Source organism: Rutidosis leptorrhynchoides, chromosome 2, assembly GCF_046630445.1.
Source record: "Rutidosis leptorrhynchoides isolate AG116_Rl617_1_P2 chromosome 2, CSIRO_AGI_Rlap_v1, whole genome shotgun sequence".
Taxonomy (NCBI): domain Eukaryota; kingdom Viridiplantae; phylum Streptophyta; class Magnoliopsida; order Asterales; family Asteraceae; genus Rutidosis; species Rutidosis leptorrhynchoides.
The window spans coordinates 331,599,537-331,616,089 of record NC_092334.1 but is presented as its reverse complement, the minus strand read 5'-3'; the positions used below and the strand labels follow the sequence as shown (position 1 = coordinate 331,616,089).

Genomic DNA, 16,553 nt, shown 5'->3' with positions numbered 1-16,553 from the left:
GTAGTCAAAGGATTCCAACAGAATAAAGGGATTGATTTTGACGAGATATTTTCACCAGTAGTCAAGATGACTTCAATTAGAGTCATACTTGAATTGGTCGCAAGTATGAACTTGGAGCTTGAACAGATGGATGTAAAGACAGCTTTTCTTCATGGAGATTTACATGAAGAAATTTACATAGAGCAGCCGGAAGGTTTAGAGGTTTCAGGAGATAACCTCATATGCAAGCTGAAGAAAAGTTTGTATGGTTTGAAGCAGGCACCTAGGCAGTGGCACAAGAAGTTTGACTCATGCATGGTGAGTCAAGGGTATAAGAAAACTACAGCAGATGAGTGTGTCTACATTCAGAAGTTTTCTGAAGGAAATTTCGTTGCTCTTCTACTATATGTAGACGATATTTTGATCGTAGGGAAAGACGCAAAGAAGATCAACCAGCTGAAGAAGGAACTCTCGAAGTCTTTTGACATGAAAGATTTAGGACAGGCTCAACAGATTTTGGGAATGCAGATAACCCGAGACAGGAAGAATAAAAGGTTATGGCTATCTCAGGAGAAGTATATTGAACGAGTGCTTTCACGTTTCAATATGAACAATGCCAAACCTGTTAGCATTCCATTACCCAACCATTTCAAGTTAAGCAATAGTTTTTGTCCCTCATCTAAGGAAGTGATCGGGGAGATGTCTTCAGTACCATATTCTTCAGGAGTTGGAAGTTTGATGTATGCAATGGTGTGTACAAGGCCCGATATTGCTCACGAAGTGGGAACCTTGAGTCGTTTTCTCTCGAACCCCGGGAAAGAGCATTGGAATGCGGTAAAATGGATTCTCAGATATCTTAAGGGTACAACGAATCTATGTCTTTGTTACGGGGGAGCTGATCCAATCTTGGAAGGCTATACAGATGCGGATATGGCTGGAGATCCTGATAGTAGGATATCTACTTCAGGATTCATTTACACTTTTGCAGGAGGAGCTGTTTCATCGCAGTCAAGACTACAAAAGTGTGTTGCTTTATCCACAACTGAAGCAGAGTATATTGCTGCCGCAGAAGCTGGAAAAGAAATGTTGTGGTTAAAGCGTTATCTCCAAGAATTTGGAATCAAGCAAAAGGAGTACAAGGTACATTGTGACAGTTAGAGTGCTCTAGATTTGAGCAAGAACTCCATGTACCATTCCCGTACAAAACATATTGATATTCGCTATCATTGGATACGCGAGGTAATTGATCGACAACTGTTGAGACTAGTGAAGATCGATACAAAAGAGAATCCTGCGGATATGTTAACAAAGGTGGTGACTCGAGAGAAGTTGGAGTTATGCAGAGACATAACTAGAATGTTTGTGGATTCGGCTGGAGGGGAGAATTGAAGATTTCCAGCCTACAATCTAGAAGCCCACCTTCTACATATTCAAAGTAGGCAACCTTGACAACTCATATGGAAGTAGCAAAGTTGATAACGATGACGGCCGCCAACCTTCTCCGTTCACACCATTCCACCGCCATAGAATTTTTACTATAAATAGAGGTGCAAACCTCAGTTGTAAATCATCCCAAATCACTCAGAGAAGTGTAATCACAACCTAGATAGTGTGTGTGAGTTTGAGAGTTTTTTGTTAGAGTTTTGTAATACTCTGTAAATCTATTCTTGTGAGTAATAGAGTTGTTTTTCTCTCAAATTTGTATCTCCCAACGTCCAGGCGATCCTCTCTTCCTAACAATGACTACAAGTCCATGAAATTCACTCGTGCGGTGTGTGCTTTAACTAATTTTTAAGAGATTTAACATAGATTATTAACAACGGTTAAGTCATATAACTTACTAAGAGATGTAAATGTATGTTTAATAAACAATGCAGGTCATATTTGAGACATTAAGGTTGGCATCAGTAGTAAATGGAGTTTTGAGGAAAAATACAAAGGAAATGGAACTCAATGGTGAGTTTAAATACATATAAAGTAATTTTCATTTATGGTAAATCAATTATTGTCTTATGTATAGAGTAATATATTCTTTATGTCTACAATAAACAACATTAATTTTTATGTTTTATTTGGGCAACAATTTATTTTTTCTCTTTTGTAAACAACATTATTGTCTTATGTACGGAGTAATATATTGTTACTATTTAAGGTGACGAAATGTGAATTATTAATCTAAAGTGTTATATGTTAAATAACCATGACAATATATGATTTTGCGATCTTTTAGTGATTGTGTGCTTTGATATGTTATATATTTTTTGTTTGATAGGGTGTAAAAGTCCTCAAGGATGAAAAATATATATATACACAAGAGAAATCAATTACGATCCATGTCTTTTTCCTCTTCCAAATACTTTCAATCCATGGAGATGGCTGGTTCGTCTTGTAATTATTACATTTAATTTTACTAGTCTATGTAATATAATTTTTTATTCAAACAACAAACAAACCAATAAAATATACAACATCGAATGCAGGATGAAACCTTGGAAGCACATAATTATTCCTTCATGTTTGGAGGTGGCACCAGATTATGCCCCGGAAAGGAGCTTGGCATTGTTGAAATCTCTGTATACAGGTAATTACTACAAATGTCTAAATATGATTATCACACTATATATATATATATATATATATATATATATATATATATATATATATATATATATATATATATATATATATATATATATATATATATATATATATATATATATATATATATATATATATATATATATATATATATATATATATATATATATATATATATATATATATATAAGTTTATAGTCTTTGAGATATCATTTTAAAACGTATTAAACCTTACTTATTCTCAAGATATTCCAAGCAAATACCAAATAATGAACAATATGTAGAGACCCGTCATAATCCATCCGGACGAATTCCATATCGATTATAAACGATTCACAACAGTTGATTACATCGCGATGTACTTGACCTCTATATGATACATTTTACAAACATTGCATTCGTTTTTGAAAAGACAATCTTTCATTACAACGAAATTTGACGGCATGCATACCATTTTATAATATATCTAACTATAACTGATTTAATAATAATCTTGATGATCTCAACGACTCGAATGCAACGTTTTTTGAAATATGTCATGAATGACTCCAAGTAATATCTTTAAAATGAGCAATTACACAGCAGAAGATTTCTTTCGTACCTGAGAATAAATATGCTTTAAAGTGTCAACCAAAAGGTTGGTGAGTTCATTAGTTTAACATAAATAATTATTTCATAATTTTAATAGACCACAAGATTTCATATTTCCATTTCTCATAAACATACGTCTCATGCATAGAGACAAAAATATCATTCATATGGATTGAACACCTGGTAACCGACATTCACAATATGCATATAAGAATATCCCCATCATTCCGGGATCCTCCTTCAGATATGATATAAATTTTGAAGTACTAAAGCATCCGGTACTTTGGATGGGGCTTGTTGAGCCCGATAGATCTATCTTTAGGATTCGTGTCAATAAGGGGGTGTGTTCCCTAATTCTTAGATTACCAGACTTAATAAAAAGGGGCATATTCGATTTCGATAATTCAACCATAGAATGTAGTTTCACGTACTTGTGTCTATTTTGTAAAACATTTATAAATATTGCGCATGTATTCTCAGCCCAAAAATATAAAGGGTAAAAAGGCAAATGAAACTCACGCATATAAATATTGTAAAATAGTTAGTAAAGCATTTGCATGTATTCTCAGCCCAAAAATGTAATGAGTAAAAAGGGAGCAAATGAACTCATTCATATAATTATTATAAAATAGTTAATAAAACATTTGCATGTATTCTCAGTCCCAAAAATGTAAAGAGTAAAAGGGATTCAAATGAAACTCACCTAATGTATTTTGTAGTAAAAATACATATGACGACATTGAACAAAAGTAGGGCTGGCCTCGGATTCACGAACCAATATCATTTGTTTATTTATTAATACACATAATCGAAATCAAACATTATATATATATATATATATATATATATATATATATATATATATATATATATATATATATATTTTAATTTATTAGTTATATCATTTTTATATCATATATATATATATATATATATATATATATATATATATATATATATATATATATATATATATATATATATATATATATATATATATATATATATATATATATATGTTTTATGTATTTATTTTGTATGTTAGAATATTAATTTTGTTATGTTATATGTGTTAACTATTTTACATGTATATATACTATTTATTTGTTATAATAATAATTATATTAATACTAAAATATTATTATTAGTGATTAAAATAATAATAATGATAATACCTAATGTTACTAATAACAATATTAAAGTTAATAATTTTTGTTAATAATAATATTGATGATAGTTTTTGATTATAAATCTCATAATGATAATATTAGTAGTTTTTGATAAAATGAATAATGTAGTAACAATGGTAGTGAAAATAATAATTTTTGACATTAGTACATAATACTTAATAATAATAGCTATAACAATCTTATTATTAATGATAATGTTAATTCTAATAATTTTGTTAATAATAATAATAATAATAATAATAAATCTACAATGATACTAATACTACTATTAATCATAGTAATAATAGTTTGTACTATTTTTATAATAACAATAGTAATAATAATCATAATCATAATAATTCTTATATTGATATGAATAATACTAATAATAACATTAGTAATACTTAATGATTTTTCATAAAATGATACTAATAATAATCATAAATATAATAATGAGAATGAAAATAATAATAATAATAATAATAATAATAATAATAATAATAATAATAATAATAATAATAATAATAATAATAATAATAATAATAATAAAAATTTTGATATTAGTAACTACCTTAGAATTCCTTTAAAAAAATTAGTTGCACCTAGCAAGGATCGAATCCGAGACCTCTTGAAACCCAACACCACCTCTTGACCATTCAGCTGCGTTTGTCTTTCTGATTTTATACCTATATGATATTTTTCTAAACTATATCTAACTGTTATCTAATTCTTCATCTTCTTCCTTGAAATCAATTTGATCAGAGTTTAATCAATTTAACCACAACAAGTACTATGTTTTGTTTTTGAACCTTCAACCGAAGTATTATCAACCTATATTGTTCTTGAATAAATTGAAATAAAAAAAAATATAAAAAAAATGAAAACCGCTGTTGTAGTCACGGCTTCAAAAAAAATGATTAAGATTATGGAAACGTTTTGGACAAAGTTTATAATACAAATTGTGTTTCAAATGATTCATCAAAACGTTTTCAATCATCAAATTCAACAGAAACGTCACGAAATTTCTCAATTTGATCTTAGAACAAAAGTTGATTTTTTTTATAAATAATCTTTGACTCTACAATTCTCGATCAAAACAAAGAATTGACTCTTGAAAATTTACAGAAAGATCATTCAGAAGGTTTCTAACACAATGGTATTAATGGATTTTGAAAACTTGTTCGAATTTGAGTCTGTGGTAAAAAGTATATACGAACAGAGGTAGCGAGAATATTTTTCATAAATTTCTGTTTTTCTCTTCCACTAGTAACAGCTATACAATATCATATATAATGATGGAGGACATTTGAACGAATTTTCAACAACTCTGTGACATTGAATTGTTTGTAGCGGTGTTAATTGTCAACAAAGTAAACAAGGGAAAACAGAAACTCGAAGAAAAAAAATATAAAAAAGAATCAGATAGTGATCCTATATACACGTGTATAAACATGTATCTGCATTGTATATCTGATTTTATACATCTGACTTTATATATAAATCTTAGTATTTAATAAATATTAATAATATTAATACTTTTAATATTATGAATTATAAATACCGAAAATAAAATAATACTAATAACATAAAAATAATAATAGTACAATATTAATAATAATAACATAAAATAATAATAATAGTAATAATAAGTAATCATAATATTAATAATTATGTATATGATAACAATAATATTATTATTGGTAATAATAATATTAATACTAATCATATGATAATAATGATATAAGTAGTAATAATATATCAAATTTATACATATATAACCAATTCATATTTATATGTTATATATATATTGAAATAATACAATTTATAACACTAATAATAATAATAATAATAATAATAATAATAATAATAATAATAATAATAATAATAATAATAATAATAATAATAATTGAATTTATAATAATAATAATAATAATAATAATAATAATAATAATAATAATAATAATAATAATAATAATAATAATAATAATAATGGTATTAATTATGAAAATGATAATATTAACATTATTCATAATAAAAATATTATTTATAATAATATCACTATTATTAATGATAATATTATTATCAATAATTATAATTCTATAACAATTATTTTAACTTATAAATTCAATTTAATATATTACCTATTTTTAACTATGTGATATTTAATAATAACATAAATTTAATAGTTAATTTCTATCCCTTAGAATATACATATTATAGTAATTATGGTTAAGAATCATATATATCAATATATGTTATATATATATATATATATATATATATATATATATATATATATATATATATATATATATATATATATATATATATATATATATATATATATATATATACATAGAACTTTATTATCTAATATAATATACTATTTAATTCTAATATTTCAGTTGTATTTTATTATTTCACATTATTAGATATATTTACATTTATATATATTTACAAACAATTGTTCGTGAATCGTCGTGAATAGTCAAAGGTAAAAATGAATTTAGGTAAACAGTTCAAGAACTATTTAGACTCTACAATACAGCCTTTGCTTATCGTATCGGAAACATATAAAGATTAAGTTTAAATTTGGTCGAAAATTTCCGGGTCATCACACAATGGTTGATTGATGATTAACTAATGTTGAGAGGATTGAAGCTAATCCTGTAACATCCTGTTTTGTTCAGCACTTGGGATGCCGTCCAAACCATTGGGATGCCGTCCAAGTTCAAAAGAGGGGACGCCGTCCAGATTTCGGGACGCCGTCCAGAAGCACTGACGGGCCAGTTTGGGGTTTTAGATATTTTTTAAAGGGCATTTTGGTATTTTCACTCTTGGAACGAATTGAAGGCCTCTAGATCAGTTTTGGTGGAGCCATACTCCACTTACACCAACCTTATATTCTTCACTTCATTATAGAGAGAGAGAGAGAGAGAGTGATTCCTAGAGTGAGAGAGCTCAAGCAAAGGAGGAAGAAGCTATTTTCGGGTCTTACCTCGCGTTTTAAAGTTGTTCATCTAGTCACTAGCTTCGTGGTGATAGTGGTGGTAAGTCCTAATCTCCATTTTCTTACTTGATTAGTGTTAAATGGTTAGGGTTTGGGTTAGGGTTGAACATAAATACCCATTTAGGTCATAAATGCACTAGTTAGGTTAGTTGGTGGAAAATCCAACTTGTTATGTGTATTAATTGAGAATTAATTGTGTTAGGTGACTCGCTTTAAAGTTACAAGTTGTTATTTGGAAATCTTGCCAAGACATCAAAGGTGAGTGGAATTTTTTTGTATGTATGTATATGATTTATGTGCCCGTGTTAATGGTGCCACTTAGCCATTTTTGTGACCATAGTTGTGGGACATAGCCTTTTTGTCCAATTGTTAATTATGCACATAGCCGTGTTTGTGCATAGGGTGGCGAGTAATAGCCGTGTTTTACTCCCACGTGGTTGTCCGTATTAATTGTTGCCCATAGCCGCGTTTGTGCACATGATTGTGAGTAATAGCCGTGTTTTACTCACTCATTGATCAAGTGATGCCATAGCCATTTTTGGAACACTTGGGGGTGATGCCATAGCCGTTTTTGGAACACCTCGGGGGTTAGCATACCATAGCCGTGTTTGGGAGCTAACGGTTGTTATGAACATCGATGACTTGTTTCGCGAAGTCATTCCCTTGCGAAGAATTTGTTAATCCATGGGTTATAGTTTGTTGATGGTAGCATTTAATTATTGATATGATTATTTATGCTAATAAGGTTGCTAGTTGTACGTTTGATGATACTAGCCTTGTTAAGAGTTGTTATGCGATTGTATGCGTTATATGGTATCGTGGACGCGAGTAGGTAAGTTTTATATGCATGTATATATCTATTCTACTAACTAAGTGTTAGCTTACCCTCTCGTTGTTTACCTTTTTAGGATCCGGCTTGGATAAGGGCAAAGGTATTCGCTTGGACTAGTGGCCCTCGGGGGTTTTAGCATTTTGGAAAGTTCGGCCAAGATTTGGGTAGTTTAACCCCAAACACCTTGCTCTAGATGTCGTTTGGTATTTAAACTTTTGTGGTCGAAACTTATATTTTTGAACGAAATTGTAAAACGGGTCGTTGTGGGCCCGGTGATGTAAACTCAGTTTTATTGTGGAAATCTCTTAGTTTTACTTATATTGATGTGTTGTGATTATTGGTTTCGTTGAAAAGTGTCGGGAGTCGGGTTTTCGCACACGAGTAAAGGCAAACTGATCAGTAGGTTTTAGTTCATTGGGACGCCGTCCCAAATCCTTGGACGCCGTCCCAGTTATAAGTGCTGGACGCCGTCCCGATTTCTGGACGCCGTCCAGATGGGCAGTCACATAATTTTTTTTTTGTGTGTCGTATTTTTGTTATAATGAGGGTTGGGTCGTTACAAGTGGTATTAGAGCATGGTCTAAGGGATTTAGGTGACTTGAGATAGGCGCCTAGACTTAGACTTTTGTGTTGTGAAATTATATGCGGGACTTGTAGGACTACGGGTCAGTGTGGGGTTTGATTAGTTCTTTGATGCATAAGTGGACAACTATGCTATTTTATGATGTTACTAATCGTGTGTTGTTGTTTCGGAACATTGAGCAAGATGGTTGTGGCACGTTTAAGCATGGCACGGCATGTGAGCGTAATAGTGAGTCGCGACCACTATTATGGTTGCAAGTTAAGTCAAGCAAGGATGTGCGACAAGTATCGAGTTAGATGTGGTGTGTGTGCGGTCATATGCATAGGTATATATGTGTATTAAATTGTTGGTGATGTCTAATCCATTTTTAATCTTTAGAATGAAGACGAGAAACGGAACGAATACGAAGGGAAATGGTGGTCCCTCTCATGTGGAGGAAGATGAGATGACTACCAAGATTGAGACCGCTTTAGAAAACTATGTTTCGGTTTTCTCACGAAGGGTTAAACAAATATTCGAAGAGTCGGTTTCGGAACAAATTGTCGATATGATTCAAGAACGGATGACTAATGCCGTTAAAGAAGAAGTTGAAAGGAGGTTTCCTAGACCTCAAAATGTGGGCGAGTTGGAGTTTAGCTATAAGAACTTCTTGGCGACTAAGCCTCCTCACTTTCACGGGGATCCCGACCCCATGAAGAGTGCGGCTTGGATTTTCGATGTTGAAGGTTGTTTTCGCACGACCGAGTGCCCACCCGAGAAGAAAACGAGGCTTGCTACTAGTTTGTTAAGGGGCCATGGTAAAGATTGGCTCAATGGCAAGATTGATATGGTGGGTGATGCGGCTTTTGTAGGTTTATTTTGGGCGGATTTCAAGAAGGAGTTTTTTCCTTGAGTATCGTACGCAAGCCGATCTTTCCAAATTGCGCAACGAGTTAAGGAACATGCGTCAAGGGTCTTTGGACCTAAACACTCTCAAAACCAATTTCCTCGCCAAGGCGCGTTTTTGTCCTGAGTATGAGGGAAATGATCAAATGCTAATGGAAGACTTTCATGCAACCCTTAGAGATGATTTAAAGGGTAAAATTAGTATCGATCATGTTGAAACTTTCGCTAAGCTTTTGGCGGTGGCAAAAGGGTTTGAAGCACAAGCTCCGAGTCTGGTTCCGGTTAGTTATGGGTCGAGCAAAAGAAAATTTGGAGCGCCTAGTTACTCCAACAAGAAGAGCAAGGGTGTGTCTGAAAGCGACGGAAGTATGAAGAAGGGTGGTTCGAATACTTTTATGCCTACTTGTTATAGTTGTGGGAAGCCGGGTCATTACGCTCGTGATTGCTTGATCAAGACGGTCACGTGCTTTAATTGTCAAAAGACGGGGCACCGAAAGGCGGAATGTCCCGAATTATCAAACGACCAAGTAAAGAGGCTAGAGAAGGCGGCGGGGTCGGCTAGGGGGCGTAACTACTTGATGACGAATGATGAAGCCAAACAATCCAACGAAGTCGTCTCAGGTACTTTCATGGTTAACTCTAATCCGGCAAGGATTCTATTTGATAGCGGTGCAAATTTATCGTTCGTGTCTCCAAAATTTGTGCCTAAACTTAATAAACCGTTAGCTAAGTTAAGTCGTCCGGTAGAAGTTGAAATAGCGGATGGCAAGACGGTTCTAGTGGTTGATGTGTGTAAAAATTGTAACGTTGTGTTTGGTTCCGAGAACTTTAATATTGATCTCATTCCGATGACGTTGGGTGATTTTGATATCGTGGTTGGTATGGATTGGCTCGATCTTAATAGAGCCGATATTGCGTGCCATGAAAAATCTATTCGTGTGAAGACCCCAAGTGGGGGAGAGTTAATTATTCATGGTGATAAACGAAGGAGACCGGTGCCGATATGCACTTTTACACGGGCACGTCGTCTCGTTGTTACCGGTGGCATGGCTTTCCTTGCTCATGTTGTTGATACTTGTAATGAGCTACCACCCATTCGTGAAATTCCGGTGGTAAGTGAGTTTGAAGATATTTTTCCGGATGAGTTACCGGGTGTTCCGGCGGAAAGACAAGTCGAATTTCGCATTGAGTTGGTTCCGGGAGCTACTCCCATTGCTAAAACTCCTTATCGTTTAGCACCAACGGAAATGCAAGAATTGTTGAATCAAATTCAAGAGTTGCTTGAGAAGGGTTTTATTCGACCGAGTGCTTCGCCATGGGGTGCTCCGGTTTTATTCGTGAAAAAGAAGGATGGAAGTATGCGTATGTGCATTGATTATCGGGAGTTAAATAAGGTGATAGTCAAAAATTGTTATCCATTGCCTCAGATTGACGATTTGTTTGACCAACACCAAGGTGCGACATATTTCTCTAAGATCGACATACGGTCCGGCTATCACCAAATGCGGGTCCGTGAGGAAGATATTGAGAAAACGGCCTTTCGAACGCGTTACGGGCATTTTGAATTTGGGGTTATGCCTTTTGGTCTTACGAATGCACCGACGACATTCATGGATCTCATGAACCGAGTGTGCCAACCTATGTTGGACAAGTCGATAATTGTGTTCATTGACGATATTCTTGTCTATTCTAAGAGCATGACGGAACATGAACACCACTTGCGCGAAGTATTGAAGACGTTGAGAAAAGAGAAGTTGTATGCTAAATTCTCAAAATGTGAATTTTGGCTAAGGGAGGTTCAATTCCTTGGCCATATTGTGAACAAGGATGGTATTCAAGTAGATCCGGGGAAGATAGAAACGGTGAAGAGTTGGGGACAACCGACTACGCCTACGGAAATCCGAAGTTTTCTCGGATTGGCCGGTTATTATCGTCGGTTTATCCATGACTTTTCCAAGATTGCTTCGCCATTAACTAAGTTGACAAGGAAGAATACGAGATTCAATTGGGAGAACGAGCAAGAAATCGCTTTTCAATTGTTGAAAGAGAAATTGTGTAAAGCTCCGGTCTTAGTATTGCCGGAAGGTGTAGATGATATGACGGTCTATTGTGATGCTTCTTTGAATAGGCTCGGGTGTGTTCTAATGCAACGAGGTAAAGTCATCGCTTACGCCTCTCGTCAATTAAAGGAACATGAAAAGAAATACCCGACTCATGATCTCGAATTAGCGGCGGTGGTCCATGCTTTGAAAATTTGGCGCCATTACTTGTATGGTGTCAAGTGCACGATTTATTCGGATCACAAGAGTTTGAAACATCTTTTTGATCAACGGGATTTGAATTATCATCAACGTAGATGGATGGATGTGGTGAAGGATTATGATTGTGAGATAGTTTATCATCCGGGCAAAGCGAATGTGGTCGCGGATGCGTTAAGCCGAAAGAGTCACCACCCGGGTTACGATTGAGATTGTTACGTATGATTATTACTAACGATTTTCTTGGAAAACTTGGTGTGATTCAAATAGAGGCTTACGTTCACAACAAACATACGGAACGAATTGTGGGGCAATCAGAATTCATTACGATGGGTTTGCGTGGTTTATTGTCTTTTCAAGAAAGAGTGTGGGTGCCTAAGATGGGTGATTTCCGAAAAGTGCTTCTTGATGAGGCGCACAAGTCTAAGTATTCCATACATCCGGGTGCGACGAAGATGTACCATGATTTAAAGAAAGATTATTGGTGGCCGGGCATGAAACGCGACGTTGTTAAGTATGTTGATCAATGCCTCACGTGTTAGCAAGTTAAAGCCGAACACCAAAAGCCGTATGGTAAGTTGCAACCGCTAGAAATTCCGATGTGGAAGTGGGAGCATATTACCATGGATTCTATTACCAAGTTGCCGAAAACGGCGAGAACCCAATTTGATACTATTTGGGTGATCGTTGATAGATTGACGAAGAGTGCATTGTTTCTTCCTATTAGAGAAGCAATTACATCGGAGGCGCTTGCGAAAATGTTCATTAAAGAAGTGATATCGAGACATGGCGTTCCCGTGTCTATTGTTTCGGATCGGGACACGCGTTTTACTTCTCGATTTTGGGAAAAGTTCCATGAAGATATGGGTACGAGGGTGAATATGAGCACGGCGTACCATCCTCAAACGGACGGTCAAACCGAACGTACGAATCAAACATTGGAAGATATGTTACGTGCGTGTATTATTGAATTTGGTGGTTGTTGGGATGAACATTTACCGTTGGTGGAATTCTCGTACAATAATAGTTTTCACTCTAGTATTGGAATGCCACCATATGAGATGTTATACGGTAGGAGGTGTCGAACACCGATTTGTTGGGGTGAAGTGGGACAAAGGGAAGTCGGGAGCACCGACTTGGTATTGGAGACGAATAGCAAGATCGACATGATTCGGGCTCGTTTAAAGGCGGCGCAAGATAGACAAAAGTCTTATGTCGATAAACGTAGGCGACCGATTGAGTTTCAAGAAGGTGACATGGTGATGCTTAAGGTTTCGCCGTGGAAAGGTATTATTCGGTTTCGAAAGCGGGGAAAGTTAGCTCCTCGGTTTATTGGGCCATTTAAGATTTTGGCTCGTGTTGGTGTAGTTGCTTATCGGTTGGAATTACCCGAAGAACTTGCGGGGATCCATAATACATTTCATGTTTCCCATATCCGTAAGTGTCTTGCGGATGATTCTTCATGGATGCCACTAGATGAGATCGAGTTAAACAACAAGTTGGAGTATGTCAAAGAATCGATTGCTATACTTGATGAAAGGGTGAAAATGTTGCGTAACAAAGAGGTGAGGACTTTTAAAGTCCAATGGAGTCGTAGTAAAGGTTCCGAGTTTACGTGGGAACCCGAAGAGTTTGTGTTGGCTTATCTTCCTGCGTGTCATGCGGCGTGGATTGCGAGGACGCAATCCGGTTCAAGTGGGGGAGAGTTGTAACATCCTGTTTTGTTCAGCACTTGGGACACCGTCCAAACCATTGGGACGCCCTCCAAGTTCAAAAGAGGGGACGCCGTCCAGATTTCGGGACGCCGTCCAGAAGCACTGAAGGGCCAGTTTGGGTTTTTAGATATTTTTTTAAAGGGCGTTTTGGTATTTCACTCTTGGAACGAATTGAAGGCCTCTAGATCAGTTTTGGTGGAGCCATTACTCCACTTACACCAACCTTATCTTCTTCACTTCATTATAGAGAGAGAGAGTGATTCCTAGAGTGAGAGAGCTCAAGCAAAGGAGGAAGAAGCTATTTTCGGGTCTTACCTCGCGTTGTAAAGTTGTTCATCTAGTCACTAGCTTCGTGGTGATAGTGGTGGTAAGTCCTAATCTCCATTTTCTTACTTGATTAGTGTTAAATGGTTAGGGTTTGGGTTAGGGTTGAACATAAATACCCATTTGGGTCATAAATGCACTAGTTAGGTTAGTTGGTGGAAAGTCCAACTTGTTATGTGTATTAATTGAGAATTAATTGTGTTAGGTGACTCGCTTTGAAGTTACAAGTTGTTATTTGGAAATCTTGCCAAGACATCAAAGGTGAGTGGAATTTTTATGTATGTATGTATATGATTTATGTGCCCGTGTTAATGGTGCCACTTAGCCATTTTTGTGACCATAGTTGTGGGACATAGCCTTTTTGTCCAATTGATAATTTTGCACATAGCCGTGTTTGTGCATAGGGTGGCGAGTAATAGCCGTGTTTTACTCCCACGTGGTTGTCCGTATTAATTGTTGCCCATAGCCGCGTTTGTGCACATGATTGTGAGTAATAGCCGTGTTTTACTCACTCATTGATCAAGTGATGCCATAGCCGTTTTTGGAACACTTGGGGGTGATGCCATAGCCGTTTTTGGAACACCTCGGGGGTTAGCATACCATAGCCGTGTTTGGGAGCTAACGGTTGTTATGAACATCGATGACTTGTTTCGCGAAGTCATTCCCTTGCGAAGAATTTTTTAATCCATGGGTTATAGTTTGTTGATGGTAGCATTTAATTATAACTATGATTATTTATGCTAATGAGGTTGCTAGTTGTACGTTTGATGATACTAGCCTTGTTAAGAGTTGTTATGCGATTGTATGCGTTATATGGTATCGTGGACGCGAGTAGGTAAGTTTTATATGCATGTATATATCTATTCTACTCACTAAGCGTTAGCTTACCCTCTCGTTGTTTACCTTTTTAGGATCCGGCTTGGATAAGGGCAAATGTATTCGTTTGGACTAGTGGCTCTCGGGGGTTTTAGCATTTTGGAAAGTTTGGCCAAGATTTGGGTAGTTTAACCCCAAACACCATGCTCTAGATGTCGTTTGGTATTTAAACTTTTGTGGTCGAAACTTATATTTTTGAACGAAATTGTAAAACGGGTCGTTGTGGGCCCGGTGATGTAAACTCGGTTTTATTGTGGAAATCTCTTAGTTTTACTTATATTGATGTGTTGTGATTATTGGTTTCGTTAAAAAGTGTCGGGAGTCGGGTTTTTCGCACACGAGTAAAGGCAAACTGATCAGTAGGTTTTAGTTCATTGGGACGCCGTCCCAAATCCTTGGACGCCGTCCCAGTTATAAGTGCTGGACGCCGTCCCGATTTCTGGAAGCCGTCCAGATGGGCAGTCACAGATTTTTGTTTTTTTTTTGTGTCGTGTTTTTGTTATAATGAGGGTTGGGTCGTTACAAATCCTCATGAGGCGGAATGATAAACAATCAAATAAGAAGAAGATAGTTTTAAACGATAAAATAAAGAACATTTGATATAATGTGATTGAATAATGTTTTGGATGTAATCAAAGCTTAATCCGCAGGCAAGATGGTGATCCATCTAAGACAATTAAGGTCCCCGACGTATTTGATTATTAGCTCTATAATCGTAACCATTTAGTAAGATTATGGGTTCAAAATCTTATTGTATTTCATTCAAGGATTCCGCTTTTCGTTGCTTTGGTTACATGGTTTAAAAAACGAAATACATCTTGAATATTGATGATGATTGCTTTGTAAGATTTTTTTGTTTCTTTATACTATGTAGATTAATAATTTGATCCATTCATGTGGTTGTAATATTTATTTTTACCATATCTCAATTTTTGTATTTCATCCTAGTCATGCTAATCTTCTTCATATCGTTCTAGTTTTATAAGATGTCCCGCAATGTGGTTGTCATATGACTACACATAAGCCCAAAAAGACTTTACATCACTAAAAAGTATAAATAAGTCATCTTTTGATTGTTATTTTAGGAAAACAGAAAAAGGAAATAGAAGAGAAAATATGCCCTTGAATCAAACATCCATGGATATTATGGATACTGAATTTATTGAAATCCTTCAAATGACAAAAAGTAACTTTTTAATTTTGTTAAGATGTTAAATTGTGCTTGTTTACATTATAAGATGCATTTTATTTACTCGTGGTTAAATTTATTGTTAAAAAGGTCAATCTAATTTTCTAATTGCTTTGTACTTGTTCTTTTTGTGTGATTAAGATTTTTGCAGATTGGTCAAAGAGTCATGCTGAAGCTGTTGGTTGATTATTCTTGTTGCTGGTTGAAGGGAATTGAGTCCGTGTGAATCACTTGCAATGTCTAAACTGAATAAGGTATTTGATATCAGGTTTAATTTAGTTATCACAGTTGTGGGATGCACTTGGTTCAATCTTAATTCAAAGGACCAGTTTTGTATTATTGTCGAAATTAAGGGTTGAGAGTGAAACTTTTTATTTACTCCTTTTGTAATAAATATGCTTTTAGGTTATTTTATTTTATTTTATCATTCATTCATTCATACTATTTTCTGGGTCTCTTTCTGAAAACTGATCGTTTATCAATTAGGGTTTGAATTATCTTCATCTTGTTGGTGATAAGTTTGTTAAATCTTCAAGCTATATTT

The 16,553-nt window shown here is 34.8% G+C and overlaps 1 pseudogene; it reads left to right on the top strand.

The window, feature by feature from the left end:
* The window catches only part of LOC139888825 (cytochrome P450 85A1-like), a 75,633-nt pseudogene extending 59,438 nt beyond the window's left edge, over positions 1 to 16,195 (top strand).
* The last annotated feature ends 358 nt before the right edge of the window (positions 16,196 to 16,553 follow it).